Consider the following 25,442-nt stretch of genomic DNA (forward strand, 5'->3'; position numbering starts at 1 on the left):
ACAGAAAGGTAGTTTGAAATTTGGGATGGCGTCATAACAAAAAAAAAAAAAACAGGAAGGGAGCCAACAGCACCCGGGTTTCCCAGGCGGTCACCCATCCAAGTACTAGCCGGGCCCGATGATGCTTAACTTCGGTGATCGGACGAGAACCGGTGTATTCATCATGGTATGGCCGTTGGCGCTCATCTAATGTAGGAGCACGGCAGAATTCGCGTTCGGCTTTTCTCCCAACACACAAAATGTTAGTTTTCGGCCGCATTTGACGAAAGCGCTTCCTTCCGCAACCGCCAGTTCCTCGAGGACGGCGCGGGGAGGCGCGCCCGGCGTCCCAGCAGAGTGACGGCCGAATTGGCGGGCGCACCGCCGCGTGTGTGAGACGCACTGCTGCTCGTTGCACCCCCTGTCATTCGCTGGGCGCGTGCAGCCTTCGACACTAGCGGAGGACGCATCTTGTCCCTGGTGTTCAGCGGAGGGCCTGTGCGGGGTGTGGCAGTGTCGTGCTGGAGGGCCCACTGGTAGCGATGTGGGCTTCCTCGCCTCGCCTCGCCTCGCCTCGCCTCACACCAGGTGTCTGCGTAAGTTTGCAGTGCATTCGCACCATTCCTATCCCTGTCCCTGTCCCCGTCCCGACTTGTCCCGACTTTGCTCGACTGCCGCTCGCTGCCGCTCGGGTCGTAGTCCATATGACAGCGCAAGCACGACAAACGTCTGCGGGACGAGACGAGACGAGACGACTAAGGAATAAATTCGTGGTTACAAATCAAATTTGGAACTCTACACTCCTACACAACAATAGGCGGTGACGTATTTCAGAAATCACCTGCCGATTCGTACTGTTTTGTCGTTTTCAAAGTCTTTTTGGCAAACTTGGTTAGCACATTCTCCCTCAAACTGAGTTAATTACTGCATTTTCGTACCATTACAGTAGTTTAAAAGGCTTAAGGAAGCATCTTTGTCACAACAGAAAGGTAGTTTGAAATTTGGGATGGCGACATAACAAAAAAAAAAAAAAACAGGAAGGGAGCCAACAGCACCCGGGTTTCCCAGGCGGTCACCCATCCAAGTACTAGCCGGGCCCGATGATGCTTAACTTCGGTGATCGGACGAGAACCGGTGTATTCATCATGGTATGGCCGTTGGCGCTCATCTAATGTAGGAGCACGGCAGAATTCGCGTTCGGCTTTTCTCCCAACACACAAAATGTTAGTTTTCGGCCGCATTTGACGAAAGCGCTTCCTTCCGCAACCGCCAGTTCCTCGAGGACGGCGCGGGGAGGCGCGCCCGGCGTCCCAGCAGAGTGACGGCCGAATTGGCGGGCGCACCGCCGCGTGTGTGAGACGCACTGCTGCTCGTTGCACCCCCTGTCATTCGCTGGGCGCGTGCAGCCTTCGACACTAGCGGAGGACGCATCTTGTCCCTGGTGTTCAGCGGAGGGCCTGTGCGGGGTGTGGCAGTGTCGTGCTGGAGGGCCCACTGGTAGCGATGTGGGCTTCCTCGCCTCGCCTCGCCTCGCCTCGCCTCACACCAGGTGTCTGCGTAAGTTTGCAGTGCATTCGCACCATTCCTATCCCTGTCCCTGTCCCCGTCCCGACTTGTCCCGACTTTGCTCGACTGCCGCTCGCTGCCGCTCGGGTCGTAGTCCATATGACAGCGCAAGCACGACAAACGTCTGCGGGACGAGACGAGACGAGACGACTAAGGAATAAATTCGTGGTTACAAATCAAATTTGGAACTCTACACTCCTACACAACAATAGGCGGTGACGTATTTCAGAAATCACCTGCCGATTCGTACTGTTTTGTCGTTTTCAAAGTCTTTTTGGCAAACTTGGTTAGCACATTCTCCCTCAAACTGAGTTAATTACTGCATTTTCGTACCATTACAGTAGTTTAAAAGGCTTAAGGAAGCATCTTTGTCACAACAGAAAGGTAGTTTGAAATTTGGGATGGCGACATAACAAAAAAAAAAAAAAACAGGAAGGGAGCCAACAGCACCCGGGTTTCCCAGGCGGTCACCCATCCAAGTACTAGCCGGGCCCGATGATGCTTAACTTCGGTGATCGGACGAGAACCGGTGTATTCATCATGGTATGGCCGTTGGCGCTCATCTAATGTAGGAGCACGGCAGAATTCGCGTTCGGCTTTTCTCCCAACACACAAAATGTTAGTTTTCGGCCGCATTTGACGAAAGCGCTTCCTTCCGCAACCGCCAGTTCCTCGAGGACGGCGCGGGGAGGCGCGCCCGGCGTCCCAGCAGAGTGACGGCCGAATTGGCGGGCGCACCGCCGCGTGTGTGAGACGCACTGCTGCTCGTTGCACCCCCTGTCATTCGCTGGGCGCGTGCAGCCTTCGACACTAGCGGAGGACGCATCTTGTCCCTGGTGTTCAGCGGAGGGCCTGTGCGGGGTGTGGCAGTGTCGTGCTGGAGGGCCCACTGGTAGCGATGTGGGCTTCCTCGCCTCGCCTCGCCTCGCCTCGCCTCACACCAGGTGTCTGCGTAAGTTTGCAGTGCATTCGCACCATTCCTATCCCTGTCCCTGTCCCCGTCCCAACTTGTCCCGACTTTGCTCGACTGCCGCTCGCTGCCGCTCGGGTCGTAGTCCATATGACAGCGCAAGCACGACAAACGTCTGCGGGACGAGACGAGACGAGACGACTAAGGAATAAATTCGTGGTTACAAATCAAATTTGGAACTCTACACTCCTACACAACAATAGGCGGTGACGTATTTCAGAAATCACCTGCCGATTCGTACTGTTTTGTCGTTTTCAAAGTCTTTTTGGCAAACTTGGTTAGCACATTCTCCCTCAAACTGAGTTAATTACTGCATTTTCGTACCATTACAGTAGTTTAAAAGGCTTAAGGAAGCATCTTTGTCACAACAGAAAGGTAGTTTGAAATTTGGGATGGCGACATAACAAAAAAAAAAAAAACAGGAAGGGAGCCAACAGCACCCGGGTTTCCCAGGCGGTCACCCATCCAAGTACTAGCCGGGCCCGATGATGCTTAACTTCGGTGATCGGACGAGAACCGGTGTATTCATCATGGTATGGCCGTTGGCGCTCATCTAATGTAGGAGCACGGCAGAATTCGCGTTCGGCTTTTCTCCCAACACACAAAATGTTAGTTTTCGGCCGCATTTGACGAAAGCGCTTCCTTCCGCAACCGCCAGTTCCTCGAGGACGGCGCGGGGAGGCGCGCCCGGCGTCCCAGCAGAGTGACGGCCGAATTGGCGGGCGCACCGCCGCGTGTGTGAGACGCACTGCTGCTCGTTGCACCCCCTGTCATTCGCTGGGCGCGTGCAGCCTTCGACTCTAGCGGAGGACGCATCTTGTCCCTGGTGTTCAGCGGAGGGCCTGTGCGGGGTGTGGCAGTGTCGTGCTGGAGGGCCCACTGGTAGCGATGTGGGCTTCCTCGCCTCGCCTCGCCTCGCCTCGCCTCACACCAGGTGTCTGCGTAAGTTTGCAGTGCATTCGCACCATTCCTATCCCTGTCCCTGTCCCCGTCCCGACTTGTCCCGACTTTGCTCGACTGCCGCTCGCTGCCGCTCGGGTCGTAGTCCATATGACAGCGCAAGCACGACAAACGTCTGCGGGACGAGACGAGACGAGACGACTAAGGAATAAATTCGTGGTTACAAATCAAATTTGGAACTCTACACTCCTACACAACAATAGGCGGTGACGTATTTCAGAAATCACCTGCCGATTCGTACTGTTTTGTCGTTTTCAAAGTCTTTTTGGCAAACTTGGTTAGCACATTCTCCCTCAAACTGAGTTAATTACTGCATTTTCGTACCATTACAGTAGTTTAAAAGGCTTAAGGAAGCATCTTTGTCACAACAGAAAGGTAGTTTGAAATTTGGGATGGCGACATAACAAAAAAAAAAAAAACAGGAAAGGAGCCAACAGCACCCGGGTTTCCCAGGCGGTCACCCATCCAAGTACTAGCCGGGCCCGATGATGCTTAACTTCGGTGATCGGACGAGAACCGGTGTATTCATCATGGTATGGCCGTTGGCGCTCATCTAATGTAGGAGCACGGCAGAATTCGCGTTCGGCTTTTCTCCCAACACACAAAATGTTAGTTTTCGGCCGCATTTGACGAAAGCGCTTCCTTCCGCAACCGCCAGTTCCTCGAGGACGGCGCGGGGAGGCGCGCCCGGCGTCCCAGCAGAGTGACGGCCGAATTGGCGGGCGCACCGCCGCGTGTGTGAGACGCACTGCTGCTCGTTGCACCCCCTGTCATTCGCTGGGCGCGTGCAGCCTTCGACACTAGCGGAGGACGCATCTTGTCCCTGGTGTTCAGCGGAGGGCCTGTGCGGGGTGTGGCAGTGTCGTGCTGGAGGGCCCACTGGTAGCGATGTGGGCTTCCTCGCCTCGCCTCGCCTCGCCTCGCCTCACACCAGGTGTCTGCGTAAGTTTGCAGTGCATTCGCACCATTCCTATCCCTGTCCCTGTCCCCGTCCCGACTTGTCCCGACTTTGCTCGACTGCCGCTCGCTGCCGCTCGGGTCGTAGTCCATATGACAGCGCAAGCACGACAAACGTCTGCGGGACGAGAGGAGACGAGACGACTAAGGAATAAATTCGTGGTTACAAATCAAATTTGGAACTCTACACTCCTACACAACAATAGGCGGTGACGTATTTCAGAAATCACCTGCCGATTCGTACTGTTTTGTCGTTTTCAAAGTCTTTTTGGCAAACTTGGTTAGCACATTCTCCCTCAAACTGAGTTAATTACTGCATTTTCGTACCATTACAGTAGTTTAAAAGGCTTAAGGAAGCATCTTTGTCACAACAGAAAGGTAGTTTGAAATTTGGGATGGCGACATAACAAAAAAAAAAAAAAAAACAGGAAGGGAGCCAACAGCACCCGGGTTTCCCAGGCGGTCACCCATCCAAGTACTAGCCGGGCCCGATGATGCTTAACTTCGGTGATCGGACGAGAACCGGTGTATTCATCATGGTATGGCCGTTGGCGCTCATCTAATGTAGGAGCACGGCAGAATTCGCGTTCGGCTTTTCTCCCAACACACAAAATGTTAGTTTTCGGCCGCATTTGACGAAAGCGCTTCCTTCCGCAACCGCCAGTTCCTCGAGGACGGCGCGGGGAGGCGCGCCCGGCGTCCCAGCAGAGTGACGGCCGAATTGGCGGGCGCACCGCCGCGTGTGTGAGACGCACTGCTGCTCGTTGCACCCCCTGTCATTCGCTGGGCGCGTGCAGCCTTCGACACTAGCGGAGGACGCATCTTGTCCCTGGTGTTCAGCGGAGGGCCTGTGCGGGGTGTGGCAGTGTCGTGCTGGAGGGCCCACTGGTAGCGATGTGGGCTTCCTCGCCTCGCCTCGCCTCGCCTCGCCTCGCCTCACACCAGGTGTCTGCGTAGTTTGCAGTGCATTCGCACCATTCCTATCCCTGTCCCTGTCCCCGTCCCGACTTGTCCCGACTTTGCTCGACTGCCGCTCGCTGCCGCTCGGGTCGTGGTCCATATGACAGCGCAAGCACGACAAACGTCTGCGGGACGAGACGAGACGAGACGAGACGACTAAGGAATAAGTTCGTGGTTACAAATCAAATTTGGAACTCAACACACCTACACAACAATAGGCGGTGACGTATTTCAGAAATCACCTGCCGATTCGTAGTGTTTTGTCGTTTTCAAAGTCTTCTTGGCAAACTTGGTTAGCACATTCTCCCTCAAACTGAGTTAATTACTGCATTTTCGTTCCATTACAGTAGTTTAAAAGGCTTAAGGAAGCATCTTTGTCACAACAGAAAGGTAGTTTGAAAATTGGGCTGGCGACATAACAAAAAAAAAACAGTAAGGGAGCCAACAGCACCCGGGTTTCCCAGGCGGTCACCCATCCAAGTACTAGCCGGGCCCGATGATGCTTAACTTCGGTGATCGGACGAGAACCGGTGTATTCATCATGGTATGGCCGTTGGCGCTCATCTAATGTAGGAGCACGGCAGAATTCGCGTTCGGCTTTTCTCCCAACACACAAAATGTTAGTTTTCGGCCGCATTTGACGAAAGCGCTTCCTTCCGCAACCGCCAGTTCCTCGAGGACGGCGCGGGGAGGCGCGCCCGGCGTCCCAGCAGAGTGACGGCCGAATTGGCGGGCGCACCGCCGCGTGTGTGAGACGCACTGCTGCTCGTTGCACCCCCTGTCATTCGCTGGGCGCGTGCAGCCTTCGACACTAGCGGAGGACGCATCTTGTCCCTGGTGTTCAGCGGAGGGCCTGTGCGGGGTGTGGCAGTGTCGTGCTGGAGGGCCCACTGGTAGCGATGTGGGCTTCCTCGCCTCGCCTCGCCTCGCCTCGCCTCACACCAGGTGTCTGCGTAAGTTTGCAGTGCATTCGCACCATTCCTATCCCTGTCCCTGTCCCCGTCCCGACTTGTCCCGACTTTGCTCGACTGCCGCTCGCTGCCGCTCGGGTCGTAGTCCATATGACAGCGCAAGCACGACAAACGTCTGCGGGACGAGACGAGACGAGACGACTAAGGAATAAATTCGTGGTTACAAATCAAATTTGGAACTCTACACTCCTACACAACAATAGGCGGTGACGTATTTCAGAAATCACCTGCCGATTCGTACTGTTTTGTCGTTTTCAAAGTCTTTTTGGCAAACTTGGTTAGCACATTCTCCCTCAAACTGAGTTAATTACTGCATTTTCGTACCATTACAGTAGTTTAAAAGGCTTAAGGAAGCATCTTTGTCACAACAGAAAGGTAGTTTGAAATTTGGGATGGCGACATAACAAAAAAAAAAAAACAGGAAAGGAGCCAACAGCACCCGGGTTTCCCAGGCGGTCACCCATCCAAGTACTAGCCGGGCCCGATGATGCTTAACTTCGGTGATCGGACGAGAACCGGTGTATTCATCATGGTATGGCCGTTGGCGCTCATCTAATGTAGGAGCACGGCAGAATTCGCGTTCGGCTTTTCTCCCAACACACAAAATGTTAGTTTTCGGCCGCATTTGACGAAAGCGCTTCCTTCCGCAACCGCCAGTTCCTCGAGGACGGCGCGGGGAGGCGCGCCCGGCGTCCCAGCAGAGTGACGGCCGAATTGGCGGGCGCACCGCCGCGTGTGTGAGACGCACTGCTGCTCGTTGCACCCCCTGTCATTCGCTGGGCGCGTGCAGCCTTCGACACTAGCGGAGGACGCATCTTGTCCCTGGTGTTCAGCGGAGGGCCTGTGCGGGGTGTGGCAGTGTCGTGCTGGAGGGCCCACTGGTAGCGATGTGGGCTTCCTCGCCTCGCCTCGCCTCGCCTCGCCTCACACCAGGTGTCTGCGTAAGTTTGCAGTGCATTCGCACCATTCCTATCCCTGTCCCTGTCCCCGTCCCGACTTGTCCCGACTTTGCTCGACTGCCGCTCGCTGCCGCTCGGGTCGTAGTCCATATGACAGCGCAAGCACGACAAACGTCTGCGGGACGAGACGAGACGAGACGACTAAGGAATAAATTCGTGGTTACAAATCAAATTTGGAACTCTACACTCCTACACAACAATAGGCGGTGACGTATTTCAGAAATCACCTGCCGATTCGTACTGTTTTGTCGTTTTCAAAGTCTTCTTGGCAAACTTGGTTAGCACATTCTCCCTCAAACTGAGTTAATTACTGCATTTTCGTTCCATTACAGTAGTTTAAAAGGCTTAAGGAAGCATCTTTGTCACAACAGAAAGGTAGTTTGAAAATTGGGATGGCGACATAACAAAAAAAAAAAAACAGGAAAGGAGCCAACAGCACCCGGGTTTCCCAGGCGGTCACCCATCCAAGTACTAGCCGGGCCCGATGATGCTTAACTTCGGTGATCGGACGAGAACCGGTGTATTCATCATGGTATGGCCGTTGGCGCTCATCTAATGTAGGAGCACGGCAGAATTCGCGTTCGGCTTTTCTCCCAACACACAAAATGTTAGTTTTCGGCCGCATTTGACGAAAGCGCTTCCTTCCGCAACCGCCAGTTCCTCGAGGACGGCGCGGGGAGGCGCGCCCGGCGTCCCAGCAGAGTGACGGCCGAATTGGCGGGCGCACCGCCGCGTGTGTGAGACGCACTGCTGCTCGTTGCACCCCCTGTCATTCGCTGGGCGCGTGCAGCCTTCGACACTAGCGGAGGACGCATCTTGTCCCTGGTGTTCAGCGGAGGGCCTGTGCGGGGTGTGGCAGTGTCGTGCTGGAGGGCCCACTGGTAGCGATGTGGGCTTCCTCGCCTCGCCTCGCCTCGCCTCGCCTCACACCAGGTGTCTGCGTAAGTTTGCAGTGCATTCGCACCATTCCTATCCCTGTCCCTGTCCCCGTCCCGACTTGTCCCGACTTTGCTCGACTGCCGCTCGCTGCCGCTCGGGTCGTAGTCCATATGACAGCGCAAGCACGACAAACGTCTGCGGGACGAGACGAGACGAGACGACTAAGGAATAAATTCGTGGTTACAAATCAAATTTGGAACTCTACACTCCTACACAACAATAGGCGGTGACGTATTTCAGAAATCACCTGCCGATTCGTAGTGTTTTGTCGTTTTCAAAGTCTTCTTGGCAAACTTGGTTAGCACATTCTCCCTCAAACTGAGTTAATTACTGCATTTTCGTTCCATTACAGTAGTTTAAAAGGCTTAAGGAAGCATCTTTGTCACAACAGAAAGGTAGTTTGAAAATTGGGCTGGCGACATAACAAAAAAAAAACAGTAAGGGAGCCAACAGCACCCGGGTTTCCCAGGCGGTCACCCATCCAAGTACTAGCCGGGCCCGATGATGCTTAACTTCGGTGATCGGACGAGAACCGGTGTATTCATCATGGTATGGCCGTTGGCGCTCATCTAATGTAGGAGCACGGCAGAATTCGCGTTCGGCTTTTCTCCCAACACACAAAATGTTAGTTTTCGGCCGCATTTGACGAAAGCGCTTCCTTCCGCAACCGCCAGTTCCTCGAGGACGGCGCGGGGAGGCGCGCCCGGCGTCCCAGCAGAGTGACGGCCGAATTGGCGGGCGCACCGCCGCGTGTGTGAGACGCACTGCTGCTCGTTGCACCCCCTGTCATTCGCTGGGCGCGTGCAGCCTTCGACACTAGCGGAGGACGCATCTTGTCCCTGGTGTTCAGCGGAGGGCCTGTGCGGGGTGTGGCAGTGTCGTGCTGGAGGGCCCACTGGTAGCGATGTGGGCTTCCTCGCCTCGCCTCGCCTCGCCTCGCCTCACACCAGGTGTCTGCGTAAGTTTGCAGTGCATTCGCACCATTCCTATCCCTGTCCCTGTCCCCGTCCCGACTTGTCCCGACTTTGCTCGACTGCCGCTCGCTGCCGCTCGGGTCGTAGTCCATATGACAGCGCAAGCACGACAAACGTCTGCGGGACGAGACGAGACGAGACGACTAAGGAATAAATTCGTGGTTACAAATCAAATTTGGAACTCTACACTCCTACACAACAATAGGCGGTGACGTATTTCAGAAATCACCTGCCGATTCGTACTGTTTTGTCGTTTTCAAAGTCTTTTTGGCAAACTTGGTTAGCACATTCTCCCTCAAACTGAGTTAATTACTGCATTTTCGTACCATTACAGTAGTTTAAAAGGCTTAAGGAAGCATCTTTGTCACAACAGAAAGGTAGTTTGAAATTTGGGATGGCGACATAACAAAAAAAAAAAAACAGGAAAGGAGCCAACAGCACCCGGGTTTCCCAGGCGGTCACCCATCCAAGTACTAGCCGGGCCCGATGATGCTTAACTTCGGTGATCGGACGAGAACCGGTGTATTCATCATGGTATGGCCGTTGGCGCTCATCTAATGTAGGAGCACGGCAGAATTCGCGTTCGGCTTTTCTCCCAACACACAAAATGTTAGTTTTCGGCCGCATTTGACGAAAGCGCTTCCTTCCGCAACCGCCAGTTCCTCGAGGACGGCGCGGGGAGGCGCGCCCGGCGTCCCAGCAGAGTGACGGCCGAATTGGCGGGCGCACCGCCGCGTGTGTGAGACGCACTGCTGCTCGTTGCACCCCCTGTCATTCGCTGGGCGCGTGCAGCCTTCGACACTAGCGGAGGACGCATCTTGTCCCTGGTGTTCAGCGGAGGGCCTGTGCGGGGTGTGGCAGTGTCGTGCTGGAGGGCCCACTGGTAGCGATGTGGGCTTCCTCGCCTCGCCTCGCCTCGCCTCGCCTCACACCAGGTGTCTGCGTAAGTTTGCAGTGCATTCGCACCATTCCTATCCCTGTCCCTGTCCCCGTCCCGACTTGTCCCGACTTTGCTCGACTGCCGCTCGCTGCCGCTCGGGTCGTAGTCCATATGACAGCGCAAGCACGACAAACGTCTGCGGGACGAGACGAGACGAGACGACTAAGGAATAAATTCGTGGTTACAAATCAAATTTGGAACTCTACACTCCTACACAACAATAGGCGGTGACGTATTTCAGAAATCACCTGCCGATTCGTACTGTTTTGTCGTTTTCAAAGTCTTCTTGGCAAACTTGGTTAGCACATTCTCCCTCAAACTGAGTTAATTACTGCATTTTCGTTCCATTACAGTAGTTTAAAAGGCTTAAGGAAGCATCTTTGTCACAACAGAAAGGTAGTTTGAAAATTGGGATGGCGACATAACAAAAAAAAAAAAACAGGAAAGGAGCCAACAGCACCCGGGTTTCCCAGGCGGTCACCCATCCAAGTACTAGCCGGGCCCGATGATGCTTAACTTCGGTGATCGGACGAGAACCGGTGTATTCATCATGGTATGGCCGTTGGCGCTCATCTAATGTAGGAGCACGGCAGAATTCGCGTTCGGCTTTTCTCCCAACACACAAAATGTTAGTTTTCGGCCGCATTTGACGAAAGCGCTTCCTTCCGCAACCGCCAGTTCCTCGAGGACGGCGCGGGGAGGCGCGCCCGGCGTCCCAGCAGAGTGACGGCCGAATTGGCGGGCGCACCGCCGCGTGTGTGAGACGCACTGCTGCTCGTTGCACCCCCTGTCATTCGCTGGGCGCGTGCAGCCTTCGACACTAGCGGAGGACGCATCTTGTCCCTGGTGTTCAGCGGAGGGCCTGTGCGGGGTGTGGCAGTGTCGTGCTGGAGGGCCCACTGGTAGCGATGTGGGCTTCCTCGCCTCGCCTCGCCTCGCCTCGCCTCACACCAGGTGTCTGCGTAAGTTTGCAGTGCATTCGCACCATTCCTATCCCTGTCCCTGTCCCCGTCCCGACTTGTCCCGACTTTGCTCGACTGCCGCTCGCTGCCGCTCGGGTCGTAGTCCATATGACAGCGCAAGCACGACAAACGTCTGCGGGACGAGACGAGACGAGACGACTAAGGAATAAATTCGTGGTTACAAATCAAATTTGGAACTCTACACTCCTACACAACAATAGGCGGTGACGTATTTCAGAAATCACCTGCCGATTCGTAGTGTTTTGTCGTTTTCAAAGTCTTCTTGGCAAACTTGGTTAGCACATTCTCCCTCAAACTGAGTTAATTACTGCATTTTCGTTCCATTACAGTAGTTTAAAAGGCTTAAGGAAGCATCTTTGTCACAACAGAAAGGTAGTTTGAAAATTGGGCTGGCGACATAACAAAAAAAAAACAGTAAGGGAGCCAACAGCACCCGGGTTTCCCAGGCGGTCACCCATCCAAGTACTAGCCGGGCCCGATGATGCTTAACTTCGGTGATCGGACGAGAACCGGTGTATTCATCATGGTATGGCCGTTGGCGCTCATCTAATGTAGGAGCACGGCAGAATTCGCGTTCGGCTTTTCTCCCAACACACAAAATGTTAGTTTTCGGCCGCATTTGACGAAAGCGCTTCCTTCCGCAACCGCCAGTTCCTCGAGGACGGCGCGGGGAGGCGCGCCCGGCGTCCCAGCAGAGTGACGGCCGAATTGGCGGGCGCACCGCCGCGTGTGTGAGACGCACTGCTGCTCGTTGCACCCCCTGTCATTCGCTGGGCGCGTGCAGCCTTCGACACTAGCGGAGGACGCATCTTGTCCCTGGTGTTCAGCGGAGGGCCTGTGCGGGGTGTGGCAGTGTCGTGCTGGAGGGCCCACTGGTAGCGATGTGGGCTTCCTCGCCTCGCCTCGCCTCGCCTCGCCTCGCCTCACACCAGGTGTCTGCGTAGTTTGCAGTGCATTCGCACCATTCCTATCCCTGTCCCTGTCCCCGTCCCGACTTGTCCCGACTTTGCTCGACTGCCGCTCGCTGCCGCTCGGGTCGTGGTCCATATGACAGCGCAAGCACGACAAACGTCTGCGGGACGAGACGAGACGAGAAGAGACGACTAAGGAATAAGTTCGTGGTTACAAATCAAATTTGGAACTCAACACACCTACACAACAATAGGCGGTGACGTATTTCAGAAATCACCTGCCGATTCGTAGTGTTTTGTCGTTTTCAAAGTCTTCTTGGCAAACTTGGTTAGCACATTCTCCCTCAAACTGAGTTAATTACTGCATTTTCGTTCCATTACAGTAGTTTAAAAGGCTTAAGGAAGCATCTTTGTCACAACAGAAAGGTAGTTTGAAAATTGGGCTGGCGACATAACAAAAAAAAAACAGTAAGGGAGCCAACAGCACCCGGGTTTCCCAGGCGGTCACCCATCCAAGTACTAGCCGGGCCCGATGATGCTTAACTTCGGTGATCGGACGAGAACCGGTGTATTCATCATGGTATGGCCGTTGGCGCTCATCTAATGTAGGAGCACGGCAGAATTCGCGTTCGGCTTTTCTCCCAACACACAAAATGTTAGTTTTCGGCCGCATTTGACGAAAGCGCTTCCTTCCGCAACCGCCAGTTCCTCGAGGACGGCGCGGGGAGGCGCGCCCGGCGTCCCAGCAGAGTGACGGCCGAATTGGCGGGCGCACCGCCGCGTGTGTGAGACGCACTGCTGCTCGTTGCACCCCCTGTCATTCGCTGGGCGCGTGCAGCCTTCGACACTAGCGGAGGACGCATCTTGTCCCTGGTGTTCAGCGGAGGGCCTGTGCGGGGTGTGGCAGTGTCGTGCTGGAGGGCCCACTGGTAGCGATGTGGGCTTCCTCGCCTCGCCTCGCCTCGCCTCGCCTCGCCTCACACCAGGTGTCTGCGTAGTTTGCAGTGCATTCGCACCATTCCTATCCCTGTCCCTGTCCCCGTCCCGACTTGTCCCGACTTTGCTCGACTGCCGCTCGCTGCCGCTCGGGTCGTGGTCCATATGACAGCGCAAGCACGACAAACGTCTGCGGGACGAGACGAGACGAGACGAGACGACTAAGGAATAAGTTCGTGGTTACAAATCAAATTTGGAACTCAACACACCTACACAACAATAGGCGGTGACGTATTTCAGAAATCACCTGCCGATTCGTAGTGTTTTGTCGTTTTCAAAGTCTTCTTGGCAAACTTGGTTAGCACATTCTCCCTCAAACTGAGTTAATTACTGCATTTTCGTTCCATTACAGTAGTTTAAAAGGCTTAAGGAAGCATCTTTGTCACAACAGAAAGGTAGTTTGAAAATTGGGCTGGCGACATAACAAAAAAAAAACAGTAAGGGAGCCAACAGCACCCGGGTTTCCCAGGCGGTCACCCATCCAAGTACTAGCCGGGCCCGATGATGCTTAACTTCGGTGATCGGACGAGAACCGGTGTATTCATCATGGTATGGCCGTTGGCGCTCATCTAATGTAGGAGCACGGCAGAATTCGCGTTCGGCTTTTCTCCCAACACACAAAATGTTAGTTTTCGGCCGCATTTGACGAAAGCGCTTCCTTCCGCAACCGCCAGTTCCTCGAGGACGGCGCGGGGAGGCGCGCCCGGCGTCCCAGCAGAGTGACGGCCGAATTGGCGGGCGCACCGCCGCGTGTGTGAGACGCACTGCTGCTCGTTGCACCCCCTGTCATTCGCTGGGCGCGTGCAGCCTTCGACACTAGCGGAGGACGCATCTTGTCCCTGGTGTTCAGCGGAGGGCCTGTGCGGGGTGTGGCAGTGTCGTGCTGGAGGGCCCACTGGTAGCGATGTGGGCTTCCTCGCCTCGCCTCGCCTCGCCTCGCCTCACACCAGGTGTCTGCGTAAGTTTGCAGTGCATTCGCACCATTCCTATCCCTGTCCCTGTCCCCGTCCCGACTTGTCCCGACTTTGCTCGACTGCCGCTCGCTGCCGCTCGGGTCGTAGTCCATATGACAGCGCAAGCACGACAAACGTCTGCGGGACGAGACGAGACGAGACGACTAAGGAATAAATTCGTGGTTACAAATCAAATTTGGAACTCTACACTCCTACACAACAATAGGCGGTGACGTATTTCAGAAATCACCTGCCGATTCGTAGTGTTTTGTCGTTTTCAAAGTCTTCTTGGCAAACTTGGTTAGCACATTCTCCCTCAAACTGAGTTAATTACTGCATTTTCGTTCCATTACAGTAGTTTAAAAGGCTTAAGGAAGCATCTTTGTCACAACAGAAAGGTAGTTTGAAAATTGGGCTGGCGACATAACAAAAAAAAAACAGTAAGGGAGCCAACAGCACCCGGGTTTCCCAGGCGGTCACCCATCCAAGTACTAGCCGGGCCCGATGATGCTTAACTTCGGTGATCGGACGAGAACCGGTGTATTCATCATGGTATGGCCGTTGGCGCTCATCTAATGTAGGAGCACGGCAGAATTCGCGTTCGGCTTTTCTCCCAACACACAAAATGTTAGTTTTCGGCCGCATTTGACGAAAGCGCTTCCTTCCGCAACCGCCAGTTCCTCGAGGACGGCGCGGGGAGGCGCGCCCGGCGTCCCAGCAGAGTGACGGCCGAATTGGCGGGCGCACCGCCGCGTGTGTGAGACGCACTGCTGCTCGTTGCACCCCCTGTCATTCGCTGGGCGCGTGCAGCCTTCGACACTAGCGGAGGACGCATCTTGTCCCTGGTGTTCAGCGGAGGGCCTGTGCGGGGTGTGGCAGTGTCGTGCTGGAGGGCCCACTGGTAGCGATGTGGGCTTCCTCGCCTCGCCTCGCCTCGCCTCGCCTCGCCTCACACCAGGTGTCTGCGTAGTTTGCAGTGCATTCGCACCATTCCTATCCCTGTCCCTGTCCCCGTCCCGACTTGTCCCGACTTTGCTCGACTGCCGCTCGCTGCCGCTCGGGTCGTGGTCCATATGACAGCGCAAGCACGACAAACGTCTGCGGGACGAGACGAGACGAGACGAGACGACTAAGGAATAAGTTCGTGGTTACAAATCAAATTTGGAACTCAACACACCTACACAACAATAGGCGGTGACGTATTTCAGAAATCACCTGCCGATTCGTAGTGTTTTGTCGTTTTCAAAGTCTTCTTGGCAAACTTGGTTAGCACATTCTCCCTCAAACTGAGTTAATTACTGCATTTTCGTTCCATTACAGTAGTTTAAAAGGCTTAAGGAAGCATCTTTGTCACAACAGAAAGGTAGTTTGAAAATTGGGCTGGCGACATAACAAAAAAAAAACAGTAAGGGAGCCAACAGCACCCGGGTTTCCCAGGCGGTCACCCATCCAAGTACTAGCCGGGCCCGATGATGCTTAACTTCGGTGAGCGGACGAGAACCGGTGTATTCATCATGGTATGGCCGTTGGCGCTCATCTAATGTAGGAGCACGGCAGAATTCGCGTTCGGCTTTTCTCCCAACACACAAAATGTTAGTTTTCGGCCGCATTTGACGAAAGCGCTTCCTTCCGCAACCGCCAGTTCCTCGAGGACGGCGCGGGGAGGCGCGCCCGGCGTCCCAGCAGAGTGACGGCCGAATTGGCGGGCGCACCGCCGCGTGTGTGAGACGCACTGCTGCTCGTTGCACCCCCTGTCATTCGCTGGGCGCGTGCAGCCTTCGACACTAGCGGAGGACGCATCTTGTCCCTGGTGTTCAGCGGAGGGCCTGTGCGGGGTGTGGCAGTGTCGTGCTGGAGGGCCCACTGGTAGCGATGTGGGCTTCCTCGCCTCGCCTCGCCTCGCCTCGCCTCACACCAGGTGTCTGCGTAAGTTTGCAGTGCATTCGCACCATTCCTATCCCTGTCCCTGTCCCCGTCCCGACTTGTCCCGACTTTGCTCGACTGCCGCTCGCTGCCGCTCGGGTCGTAGTCCATATGACAGCGCAAGCACGACAAACGTCTGCGGGACGAGACGAGACGAGACGACTAAGGAATAAATTCGTGGTTACAAATCAAATTTGGAACTCTACACTCCTACACAACAATAGGCGGTGACGTATTTCAGAAATCACCTGCCGATTCGTACTGTTTTGTCGTTTTCAAAGTCTTTTTGGCAAACTTGGTTAGCACATTCTCCCTCAAACTGAGTTAATTACTGCATTTTCGTACCATTACAGTAGTTTAAAAGGCTTAAGGAAGCATCTTTGTCACAACAGAAAGGTAGTTTGAAATTTGGGATGGCGACATAACAAAAAAAAAAAAACAGGAAAGGAGCCAACAGCACCCGGGTTTCCCAGGCGGTCACCCATCCAAGTACTAGCCGGGCCCGATGATGCTTAACTTCGGTGATCGGACGAGAACCGGTGTATTCATCATGGTATGGCCGTTGGCGCTCATCTAATGTAGGAGCACGGCAGAATTCGCGTTCGGCTTTTCTCCCAACACACAAAATGTTAGTTTTCGGCCGCATTTGACGAAAGCGCTTCCTTCCGCAACCGCCAGTTCCTCGAGGACGGCGCGGGGAGGCGCGCCCGGCGTCCCAGCAGAGTGACGGCCGAATTGGCGGGCGCACCGCCGCGTGTGTGAGACGCACTGCTGCTCGTTGCACCCCCTGTCATTCGCTGGGCGCGTGCAGCCTTCGACACTAGCGGAGGACGCATCTTGTCCCTGGTGTTCAGCGGAGGGCCTGTGCGGGGTGTGGCAGTGTCGTGCTGGAGGGCCCACTGGTAGCGATGTGGGCTTCCTCGCCTCGCCTCGCCTCGCCTCGCCTCACACCAGGTGTCTGCGTAAGTTTGCAGTGCATTCGCACCATTCCTATCCCTGTCCCTGTCCCCGTCCCGACTTGTCCCGACTTTGCTCGACTGCCGCTCGCTGCCGCTCGGGTCGTAGTCCATATGACAGCGCAAGCACGACAAACGTCTGCGGGACGAGACGAGACGAGACGACTAAGGAATAAATTCGTGGTTACAAATCAAATTTGGAACTCTACACTCCTACACAACAATAGGCGGTGACGTATTTCAGAAATCACCTGCCGATTCGTACTGTTTTGTCGTTTTCAAAGTCTTTTTGGCAAACTTGGTTAGCACATTCTCCCTCAAACTGAGTTAATTACTGCATTTTCGTACCATTACAGTAGTTTAAAAGGCTTAAGGAAGCATCTTTGTCACAACAGAAAGGTAGTTTGAAATTTGGGATGGCGACATAACAAAAAAAAAAAAAAAACAGGAAGGGAGCCAACAGCACCCGGGTTTCCCAGGCGGTCACCCATCCAAGTACTAGCCGGGCCCGATGATGCTTAACTTCGGTGATCGGACGAGAACCGGTGTATTCATCATGGTATGGCCGTTGGCGCTCATCTAATGTAGGAGCACGGCAGAATTCGCGTTCGGCTTTTCTCCCAACACACAAAATGTTAGTTTTCGGCCGCATTTGACGAAAGCGCTTCCTTCCGCAACCGCCAGTTCCTCGAGGACGGCGCGGGGAGGCGCGCCCGGCGTCCCAGCAGAGTGACGGCCGAATTGGCGGGCGCACCGCCGCGTGTGTGAGACGCACTGCTGCTCGTTGCACCCCCTGTCATTCGCTGGGCGCGTGCAGCCTTCGACACTAGCGGAGGACGCATCTTGTCCCTGGTGTTCAGCGGAGGGCCTGTGCGGGGTGTGGCAGTGTCGTGCTGGAGGGCCCACTGGTAGCGATGTGGGCTTCCTCGCCTCGCCTCGCCTCGCCTCGCCTCGCCTCACATCAGGTGTCTGCGTAGTTTGCAGTGCATTCGCACCATTCCTATCCCTGTCCCTGTCCCCGTCCCGACTTGTCCCGACTTTGCTCGACTGCCGCTCGCTGCCGCTCGGGTCGTGGTCCATATGACAGCGCAAGCACGACAAACGTCTGCGGGACGAGACGAGACGAGACGAGACGACTAAGGAATAAGTTCGTGGTTACAAATCAAATTTGGAACTCAACACACCTACACAACAATAGGCGGTGACGTATTTCAGAAATCACCTGCCGATTCGTAGTGTTTTGTCGTTTTCAAAGTCTTCTTGGCAAACTTGGTTAGCACATTCTCCCTCAAACTGAGTTAATTACTGCATTTTCGTTCCATTACAGTAGTTTAAAAGGCTTAAGGAAGCATCTTTGTCACAACAGAAAGGTAGTTTGAAAATTGGGCTGGCGACATAACAAAAAAAAAACAGTAAGGGAGCCAACAGCACCCGGGTTTCCCAGGCGGTCACCCATCCAAGTACTAGCCGGGCCCGATGATGCTTAACTTCGGTGATCGGACGAGAACCGGTGTATTCATCATGGTATGGCCGTTGGCGCTCATCTAATGTAGGAGCACGGCAGAATTCGCGTTCGGCTTTTCTCCCAACACACAAAATGTTAGTTTTCGGCCGCATTTGACGAAAGCGCTTCCTTCCGCAACCGCCAGTTCCTCGAGGACGGCGCGGGGAGGCGCGCCCGGCGTCCCAGCAGAGTGACGGCCGAATTGGCGGGCGCACCGCCGCGTGTGTGAGACGCACTGCTGCTCGTTGCACCCCCTGTCATTCGCTGGGCGCGTGCAGCCTTCGACACTAGCGGAGGACGCATCTTGTCCCTGGTGTTCAGCGGAGGGCCTGTGCGGGGTGTGGCAGTGTCGTGCTGGAGGGCCCACTGGTAGCGATGTGGGCTTCCTCGCCTCGCCTCGCCTCGCCTCGCCTCACACCAGGTGTCTGCGTAAGTTTGCAGTGCATTCGCACCATTCCTATCCCTGTCCCTGTCCCCGTCCCGACTTGTCCCGACTTTGCTCGACTGCCGCTCGCTGCCGCTCGGGTCGTAGTCCATATGACAGCGCAAGCACGACAAACGTCTGCGGGACGAGACGAGACGAGACGACTAAGGAATAAATTCGTGGTTACAAATCAAATTTGGAACTCTACACTCCTACACAACAATAGGCGGTGACGTATTTCAGAAATCACCTGCCGATTCGTACTGTTTTGTCGTTTTCAAAGTCTTTTTGGCAAACTTGGTTAGCACATTCTCCCTCAAACTGAGTTAATTACTGCATTTTCGTACCATTACAGTAGTTTAAAAGGCTTAAGGAAGCATCTTTGTCACAACAGAAAGGTAGTTTGAAATTTGGGATGGCGACATAACAAAAAAAAAAAAAAACAGGAAGGGAGCCAACAGCACCCGGGTTTCCCAGGCGGTCACCCATCCAAGTACTAGCCGGGCCCGATGATGCTTAACTTCGGTGATCGGACGAGAACCGGTGTATTCATCATGGTATGGCCGTTGGCGCTCATCTAATGTAGGAGCACGGCAGAATTCGCGTTCGGCTTTTCTCCCAACACACAAAATGTTAGTTTTCGGCCGCATTTGACGAAAGCGCTTCCTTCCGCAACCGCCAGTTCCTCGAGGACGGCGCGGGGAGGCGCGCCCGGCGTCCCAGCAGAGTGACGGCCGAATTGGCGGGCGCACCGCCGCGTGTGTGAGACGCACTGCTGCTCGTTGCACCCCCTGTCATTCGCTGGGCGCGTGCAGCCTTCGACACTAGCGGAGGACGCATCTTGTCCCTGGTGTTCAGCGGAGGGCCTGTGCGGGGTGTGGCAGTGTCGTGCTGGAGGGCCCACTGGTAGCGATGTGGGCTTCCTCGCCTCGCCTCGCCTCGCCTCGCCTCGCCTCACATCAGGTGTCTGCGTAGTTTGCAGTGCATTCGCACCATTCCTATCCCTGTCCCTGTCCCCGTCCCGACTTGTCCCGACTTTGCTCGACTGCCGCTCGCTGCCGCTCGGGTCGTGGTCCATATGACAGCGCAAGCACGACAAACGTCTGCGGGACGAGACGAGACGAGACGAGACGACTAAGGAATAAGTTCGTGGTTACAAATCAAATTTGGAACTCAACACACCTACACAACAATAGGCGGTGACGTATTTCAGAAATCACCTGCCGATTCGTAGTGTTTTGTCGTTTTCAAAGTCTTCTTGGCAAACTTGGTTAGCACATTCTCCCTCAAACTGAGTTAATTACTGCATTTTCGTTCCATTACAGTAGTTTAAAAGGCTTAAGGAAGCATCTTTGTCACAACAGAAAGGTAGTTTGAAAATTGGGCTGGCGACATAACAAAAAAAAAACAGTAAGGGAGCCAACAGCACCCGGGTTTCCCAGGCGGTCACCCATCCAAGTACTAGCCGGGCCCGATGATGCTTAACTTCGGTGATCGGACGAGAACCGGTGTATTCATCATGGTATGGCCGTTGGCGCTCATCTAATGTAGGAGCACGGCAGAATTCGCGTTCGGCTTTTCTCCCAACACACAAAATGTTAGTTTTCGGCCGCATTTGACGAAAGCGCTTCCTTCCGCAACCGCCAGTTCCTCGAGGACGGCGCGGGGAGGCGCGCCCGGCGTCCCAGCAGAGTGACGGCCGAATTGGCGGGCGCACCGCCGCGTGTGTGAGACGCACTGCTGCTCGTTGCACCCCCTGTCATTCGCTGGGCGCGTGCAGCCTTCGACACTAGCGGAGGACGCATCTTGTCCCTGGTGTTCAGCGGAGGGCCTGTGCGGGGTGTGGCAGTGTCGTGCTGGAGGGCCCACTGGTAGCGATGTGGGCTTCCTCGCCTCGCCTCGCCTCGCCTCGCCTCACACCAGGTGTCTGCGTAAGTTTGCAGTGCATTCGCACCATTCCTATCCCTGTCCCTGTCCCCGTCCCGACTTGTCCCGACTTTGCTCGACTGCCGCTCGCTGCCGCTCGGGTCGTAGTCCATATGACAGCGCAAGCACGACAAACGTCTGCGGGACGAGACGAGACGAGACGACTAAGGAATAAATTCGTGGTTACAAATCAAATTTGGAACTCTACACTCCTACACAACAATAGGCGGTGACGTATTTCAGAAATCACCTGCCGATTCGTACTGTTTTGTCGTTTTCAAAGTCTTTTTGGCAAACTTGGTTAGCACATTCTCCCTCAAACTGAGTTAATTACTGCATTTTCGTACCATTACAGTAGTTTAAAAGGCTTAAGGAAGCATCTTTGTCACAACAGAAAGGTAGTTTGAAATTTGGGATGGCGACATAACAAAAAAAAAAAAAAACAGGAAGGGAGCCAACAGCACCCGGGTTTCCCAGGCGGTCACCCATCCAAGTACTAGCCGGGCCCGATGATGCTTAACTTCGGTGATCGGACGAGAACCGGTGTATTCATCATGGTATGGCCGTTGGCGCTCATCTAATGTAGGAGCACGGCAGAATTCGCGTTCGGCTTTTCTCCCAACACACAAAATGTTAGTTTTCGGCCGCATTTGACGAAAGCGCTTCCTTCCGCAACCGCCAGTTCCTCGAGGACGGCGCGGGGAGGCGCGCCCGGCGTCCCAGCAGAGTGACGGCCGAATTGGCGGGCGCACCGCCGCGTGTGTGAGACGCACTGCTGCTCGTTGCACCCCCTGTCATTCGCTGGGCGCGTGCAGCCTTCGACACTAGCGGAGGACGCATCTTGTCCCTGGTGTTCAGCGGAGGGCCTGTGCGGGGTGTGGCAGTGTCGTGCTGGAGGGCCCACTGGTAGCGATGTGGGCTTCCTCGCCTCGCCTCGCCTCGCCTCGCCTCACACCAGGTGTCTGCGTAAGTTTGCAGTGCATTCGCACCATTCCTATCCCTGTCCCTGTCCCCGTCCCAACTTGTCCCGACTTTGCTCGACTGCCGCTCGCTGCCGCTCGGGTCGTAGTCCATATGACAGCGCAAGCACGACAAACGTCTGCGGGACGAGACGAGACGAGACGACTAAGGAATAAATTCGTGGTTACAAATCAAATTTGGAACTCTACACTCCTACACAACAATAGGCGGTGACGTATTTCAGAAATCACCTGCCGATTCGTACTGTTTTGTCGTTTTCAAAGTCTTTTTGGCAAACTTGGTTAGCACATTCTCCCTCAAACTGAGTTAATTACTGCATTTTCGTACCATTACAGTAGTTTAAAAGGCTTAAGGAAGCATCTTTGTCACAACAGAAAGGTAGTTTGAAATTTGGGATGGCGACATAACAAAAAAAAAAAAAACAGGAAGGGAGCCAACAGCACCCGGGTTTCCCAGGCGGTCACCCATCCAAGTACTAGCCGGGCCCGATGATGCTTAACTTCGGTGATCGGACGAGAACCGGTGTATTCATCATGGTATGGCCGTTGGCGCTCATCTAATGTAGGAGCACGGCAGAATTCGCGTTCGGCTTTTCTCCCAACACACAAAATGTTAGTTTTCGGCCGCATTTGACGAAAGCGCTTCCTTCCGCAACCGCCAGTTCCTCGAGGACGGCGCGGGGAGGCGCGCCCGGCGTCCCAGCAGAGTGACGGCCGAATTGGCGGGCGCACCGCCGCGTGTGTGAGACGCACTGCTGCTCGTTGCACCCCCTGTCATTCGCTGGGCGCGTGCAGCCTTCGACTCTAGCGGAGGACGCATCTTGTCCCTGGTGTTCAGCGGAGGGCCTGTGCGGGGTGTGGCAGTGTCGTGCTGGAGGGCCCACTGGTAGCGATGTGGGCTTCCTCGCCTCGCCTCGCCTCGCCTCGCCTCACACCAGGTGTCTGCGTAAGTTTGCAGTGCATTCGCACCATTCCTATCCCTGTCCCTGTCCCCGTCCCGACTTGTCCCGACTTTGCTCGACTGCCGCTCGCTGCCGCTCGGGTCGTAGTCCATATGACAGCGCAAGCACGACAAACGTCTGCGGGACGAGACGAGACGAGACGACTAAGGAATAAATTCGTGGTTACAAATCAAATTTGGAACTCTACACTCCTACACAACAATAGGCGGTGACGTATTTCAGAAATCACCTGCCGATTCGTACTGTTTTGTCGTTTTCAAAGTCTTTTTGGCAAACTTGGTTAGCACATTCTCCCTCAAACTGAGTTAATTACTGCATTTTCGTACCATTACAGTAGTTTAAAAGGCTTAAGGAAGCATCTTTGTCACAACAGAAAGGTAGTTTGAAATTTGGGATGGCGACATAACAAAAAAAAAAAAAACAGGAAAGGAGCCAACAGCACCCGGGTTTCCCAGGCGGTCACCCATCCAAGTACTAGCCGGGCCCGATGATGCTTAACTTCGGTGATCGGACGAGAACCGGTGTATTCATCATGGTATGGCCGTTGGCGCTCATCTAATGTAGGAGCACGGCAGAATTCGCGTTCGGCTTTTCTCCCAACACACAAAATGTTAGTTTTCGGCCGCATTTGACGAAAGCGCTTCCTTCCGCAACCGCCAGTTCCTCGAGGACGGCGCGGGGAGGCGCGCCCGGCGTCCCAGCAGAGTGACGGCCGAATTGGCGGGCGCACCGCCGCGTGTGTGAGACGCACTGCTGCTCGTTGCACCCCCTGTCATTCGCTGGGCGCGTGCAGCCTTCGACACTAGCGGAGGACGCATCTTGTCCCTGGTGTTCAGCGGAGGGCCTGTGCGGGGTGTGGCAGTGTCGTGCTGGAGGGCCCACTGGTAGCGATGTGGGCTTCCTCGCCTCGCCTCGCCTCGCCTCGCCTCACACCAGGTGTCTGCGTAAGTTTGCAGTGCATTCGCACCATTCCTATCCCTGTCCCTGTCCCCGTCCCGACTTGTCCCGACTTTGCTCGACTGCCGCTCGCTGCCGCTCGGGTCGTAGTCCATATGACAGCGCAAGCACGACAAACGTCTGCGGGACGAGAGGAGACGAGACGACTAAGGAATAAATTCGTGGTTACAAATCAAATTTGGAACTCTACACTCCTACACAACAATAGGCGGTGACGTATTTCAGAAATCACCTGCCGATTCGTACTGTTTTGTCGTTTTCAAAGTCTTTTTGGCAAACTTGGTTAGCACATTCTCCCTCAAACTGAGTTAATTACTGCATTTTCGTACCATTACAGTAGTTTAAAAGGCTTAAGGAAGCATCTTTGTCACAACAGAAAGGTAGTTTGAAATTTGGGATGGCGACATAACAAAAAAAAAAAAAAACAGGAAGGGAGCCAACAGCACCCGGGTTTCCCAGGCGGTCACCCATCCAAGTACTAGCCGGGCCCGATGATGCTTAACTTCGGTGATCGGACGAGAACCGGTGTATTCATCATGGTATGGCCGTTGGCGCTCATCTAATGTAGGAGCACGGCAGAATTCGCGTTCGGCTTTTCTCCCAACACACAAAATGTTAGTTTTCGGCCGCATTTGACGAAAGCGCTTCCTTCCGCAACCGCCAGTTCCTCGAGGACGGCGCGGGGAGGCGCGCCCGGCGTCCCAGCAGAGTGACGGCCGAATTGGCGGGCGCACCGCCGCGTGTGTGAGACGCACTGCTGCTCGTTGCACCCCCTGTCATTCGCTGGGCGCGTGCAGCCTTCGACACTAGCGGAGGACGCATCTTGTCCCTGGTGTTCAGCGGAGGGCCTGTGCGGGGTGTGGCAGTGTCGTGCTGGAGGGCCCACTGGTAGCGATGTGGGCTTCCTCGCCTCGCCTCGCCTCGCCTCGCCTCGCCTCACACCAGGTGTCTGCGTAGTTTGCAGTGCATTCGCACCATTCCTATCCCTGTCCCTGTCCCCGTCCCGACTTGTCCCGACTTTGCTCGACTGCCGCTCGCTGCCGCTCGGGTCGTGGTCCATATGACAGCGCAAGCACGACAAACGTCTGCGGGACGAGACGAGACGAGACGAGACGACTAAGGAATAAGTTCGTGGTTACAAATCAAATTTGGAACTCAACACACCTACACAACAATAGGCGGTGACGTATTTCAGAAATCACCTGCCGATTCGTAGTGTTTTGTCGTTTTCAAAGTCTTCTTGGCAAACTTGGTTAGCACATTCTCCCTCAAACTGAGTTAATTACTGCATTTTCGTTCCATTACAGTAGTTTAAAAGGCTTAAGGAAGCATCTTTGTCACAACAGAAAGGTAGTTTGAAAATTGGGCTGGCGACATAACAAAAAAAAAACAGTAAGGGAGCCAACAGCACCCGGGTTTCCCAGGCGGTCACCCATCCAAGTACTAGCCGGGCCCGATGATGCTTAACTTCGGTGATCGGACGAGAACCGGTGTATTCATCATGGTATGGCCGTTGGCGCTCATCTAATGTAGGAGCACGGCAGAATTCGCGTTCGGCTTTTCTCCCAACACACAAAATGTTAGTTTTCGGCCGCATTTGACGAAAGCGCTTCCTTCCGCAACCGCCAGTTCCTCGAGGACGGCGCGGGGAGGCGCGCCCGGCGTCCCAGCAGAGTGACGGCCGAATTGGCGGGCGCACCGCCGCGTGTGTGAGACGCACTGCTGCTCGTTGCACCCCCTGTCATTCGCTGGGCGCGTGCAGCCTTCGACACTAGCGGAGGACGCATCTTGT

At 54.8% G+C, this 25,442-nt stretch overlaps 27 non-coding genes across 27 annotated transcripts; all 27 read right to left on the reverse strand.

The window, feature by feature from the left end:
- Positions 1–61: 61 nt before the first annotated feature.
- Positions 62–180, reverse strand: LOC126090077 (5S ribosomal RNA). The gene has a single exon (XR_007520942.1). It is a non-coding gene; the product is annotated as a 5S ribosomal RNA (ribosomal RNA).
- Positions 181–1,022: 842 nt separating this feature from the next.
- Positions 1,023–1,141, reverse strand: LOC126090079 (5S ribosomal RNA). Its single transcript, XR_007520943.1, has one exon. It is a non-coding gene; the product is annotated as a 5S ribosomal RNA (ribosomal RNA).
- An 842-nt stretch (positions 1,142–1,983) lies between these two features.
- Positions 1,984–2,102, reverse strand: LOC126090080 (5S ribosomal RNA). Its single transcript, XR_007520944.1, has one exon. It is a non-coding gene; the product is annotated as a 5S ribosomal RNA (ribosomal RNA).
- An 841-nt stretch (positions 2,103–2,943) lies between these two features.
- Positions 2,944–3,062, reverse strand: LOC126090081 (5S ribosomal RNA). Its single transcript, XR_007520945.1, has one exon. It is a non-coding gene; the product is annotated as a 5S ribosomal RNA (ribosomal RNA).
- An 841-nt stretch (positions 3,063–3,903) lies between these two features.
- On the reverse strand, positions 3,904–4,022 carry LOC126090083 (5S ribosomal RNA). Its single transcript, XR_007520947.1, has one exon. It is a non-coding gene; the product is annotated as a 5S ribosomal RNA (ribosomal RNA).
- An 844-nt stretch (positions 4,023–4,866) lies between these two features.
- On the reverse strand, positions 4,867–4,985 carry LOC126090084 (5S ribosomal RNA). The gene has a single exon (XR_007520948.1). It is a non-coding gene; the product is annotated as a 5S ribosomal RNA (ribosomal RNA).
- An 846-nt stretch (positions 4,986–5,831) lies between these two features.
- Positions 5,832–5,950, reverse strand: LOC126090085 (5S ribosomal RNA). The gene has a single exon (XR_007520949.1). It is a non-coding gene; the product is annotated as a 5S ribosomal RNA (ribosomal RNA).
- Positions 5,951–6,790: 840 nt separating this feature from the next.
- LOC126090086 (5S ribosomal RNA) lies at positions 6,791–6,909 on the reverse strand. The gene has a single exon (XR_007520950.1). It is a non-coding gene; the product is annotated as a 5S ribosomal RNA (ribosomal RNA).
- Positions 6,910–7,749: 840 nt separating this feature from the next.
- Positions 7,750–7,868, reverse strand: LOC126090087 (5S ribosomal RNA). The gene has a single exon (XR_007520951.1). It is a non-coding gene; the product is annotated as a 5S ribosomal RNA (ribosomal RNA).
- An 837-nt stretch (positions 7,869–8,705) lies between these two features.
- Positions 8,706–8,824, reverse strand: LOC126090090 (5S ribosomal RNA). Its single transcript, XR_007520953.1, has one exon. It is a non-coding gene; the product is annotated as a 5S ribosomal RNA (ribosomal RNA).
- An 840-nt stretch (positions 8,825–9,664) lies between these two features.
- LOC126090091 (5S ribosomal RNA) lies at positions 9,665–9,783 on the reverse strand. Its single transcript, XR_007520954.1, has one exon. It is a non-coding gene; the product is annotated as a 5S ribosomal RNA (ribosomal RNA).
- An 840-nt stretch (positions 9,784–10,623) lies between these two features.
- LOC126090092 (5S ribosomal RNA) lies at positions 10,624–10,742 on the reverse strand. The gene has a single exon (XR_007520955.1). It is a non-coding gene; the product is annotated as a 5S ribosomal RNA (ribosomal RNA).
- An 837-nt stretch (positions 10,743–11,579) lies between these two features.
- LOC126090093 (5S ribosomal RNA) lies at positions 11,580–11,698 on the reverse strand. Its single transcript, XR_007520956.1, has one exon. It is a non-coding gene; the product is annotated as a 5S ribosomal RNA (ribosomal RNA).
- An 846-nt stretch (positions 11,699–12,544) lies between these two features.
- LOC126090094 (5S ribosomal RNA) lies at positions 12,545–12,663 on the reverse strand. The gene has a single exon (XR_007520957.1). It is a non-coding gene; the product is annotated as a 5S ribosomal RNA (ribosomal RNA).
- Positions 12,664–13,509: 846 nt separating this feature from the next.
- On the reverse strand, positions 13,510–13,628 carry LOC126090096 (5S ribosomal RNA). The gene has a single exon (XR_007520959.1). It is a non-coding gene; the product is annotated as a 5S ribosomal RNA (ribosomal RNA).
- An 837-nt stretch (positions 13,629–14,465) lies between these two features.
- LOC126090097 (5S ribosomal RNA) lies at positions 14,466–14,584 on the reverse strand. Its single transcript, XR_007520960.1, has one exon. It is a non-coding gene; the product is annotated as a 5S ribosomal RNA (ribosomal RNA).
- An 846-nt stretch (positions 14,585–15,430) lies between these two features.
- Positions 15,431–15,549, reverse strand: LOC126089194 (5S ribosomal RNA). The gene has a single exon (XR_007520530.1). It is a non-coding gene; the product is annotated as a 5S ribosomal RNA (ribosomal RNA).
- Positions 15,550–16,389: 840 nt separating this feature from the next.
- LOC126090098 (5S ribosomal RNA) lies at positions 16,390–16,508 on the reverse strand. The gene has a single exon (XR_007520961.1). It is a non-coding gene; the product is annotated as a 5S ribosomal RNA (ribosomal RNA).
- Positions 16,509–17,351: 843 nt separating this feature from the next.
- Positions 17,352–17,470, reverse strand: LOC126090099 (5S ribosomal RNA). The gene has a single exon (XR_007520962.1). It is a non-coding gene; the product is annotated as a 5S ribosomal RNA (ribosomal RNA).
- Positions 17,471–18,316: 846 nt separating this feature from the next.
- Positions 18,317–18,435, reverse strand: LOC126090100 (5S ribosomal RNA). The gene has a single exon (XR_007520963.1). It is a non-coding gene; the product is annotated as a 5S ribosomal RNA (ribosomal RNA).
- An 842-nt stretch (positions 18,436–19,277) lies between these two features.
- LOC126090101 (5S ribosomal RNA) lies at positions 19,278–19,396 on the reverse strand. The gene has a single exon (XR_007520964.1). It is a non-coding gene; the product is annotated as a 5S ribosomal RNA (ribosomal RNA).
- Positions 19,397–20,242: 846 nt separating this feature from the next.
- LOC126090102 (5S ribosomal RNA) lies at positions 20,243–20,361 on the reverse strand. Its single transcript, XR_007520965.1, has one exon. It is a non-coding gene; the product is annotated as a 5S ribosomal RNA (ribosomal RNA).
- Positions 20,362–21,203: 842 nt separating this feature from the next.
- LOC126090103 (5S ribosomal RNA) lies at positions 21,204–21,322 on the reverse strand. The gene has a single exon (XR_007520966.1). It is a non-coding gene; the product is annotated as a 5S ribosomal RNA (ribosomal RNA).
- An 841-nt stretch (positions 21,323–22,163) lies between these two features.
- LOC126090104 (5S ribosomal RNA) lies at positions 22,164–22,282 on the reverse strand. Its single transcript, XR_007520967.1, has one exon. It is a non-coding gene; the product is annotated as a 5S ribosomal RNA (ribosomal RNA).
- Positions 22,283–23,123: 841 nt separating this feature from the next.
- Positions 23,124–23,242, reverse strand: LOC126090106 (5S ribosomal RNA). Its single transcript, XR_007520968.1, has one exon. It is a non-coding gene; the product is annotated as a 5S ribosomal RNA (ribosomal RNA).
- Positions 23,243–24,084: 842 nt separating this feature from the next.
- On the reverse strand, positions 24,085–24,203 carry LOC126090108 (5S ribosomal RNA). The gene has a single exon (XR_007520970.1). It is a non-coding gene; the product is annotated as a 5S ribosomal RNA (ribosomal RNA).
- An 846-nt stretch (positions 24,204–25,049) lies between these two features.
- Positions 25,050–25,168, reverse strand: LOC126090109 (5S ribosomal RNA). The gene has a single exon (XR_007520971.1). It is a non-coding gene; the product is annotated as a 5S ribosomal RNA (ribosomal RNA).
- Positions 25,169–25,442: the final 274 nt, after the last annotated feature.

Source organism: Schistocerca cancellata, chromosome 6 (genome assembly GCF_023864275.1).
Source record: "Schistocerca cancellata isolate TAMUIC-IGC-003103 chromosome 6, iqSchCanc2.1, whole genome shotgun sequence".
NCBI lineage: Eukaryota > Metazoa > Arthropoda > Insecta > Orthoptera > Acrididae > Schistocerca > Schistocerca cancellata.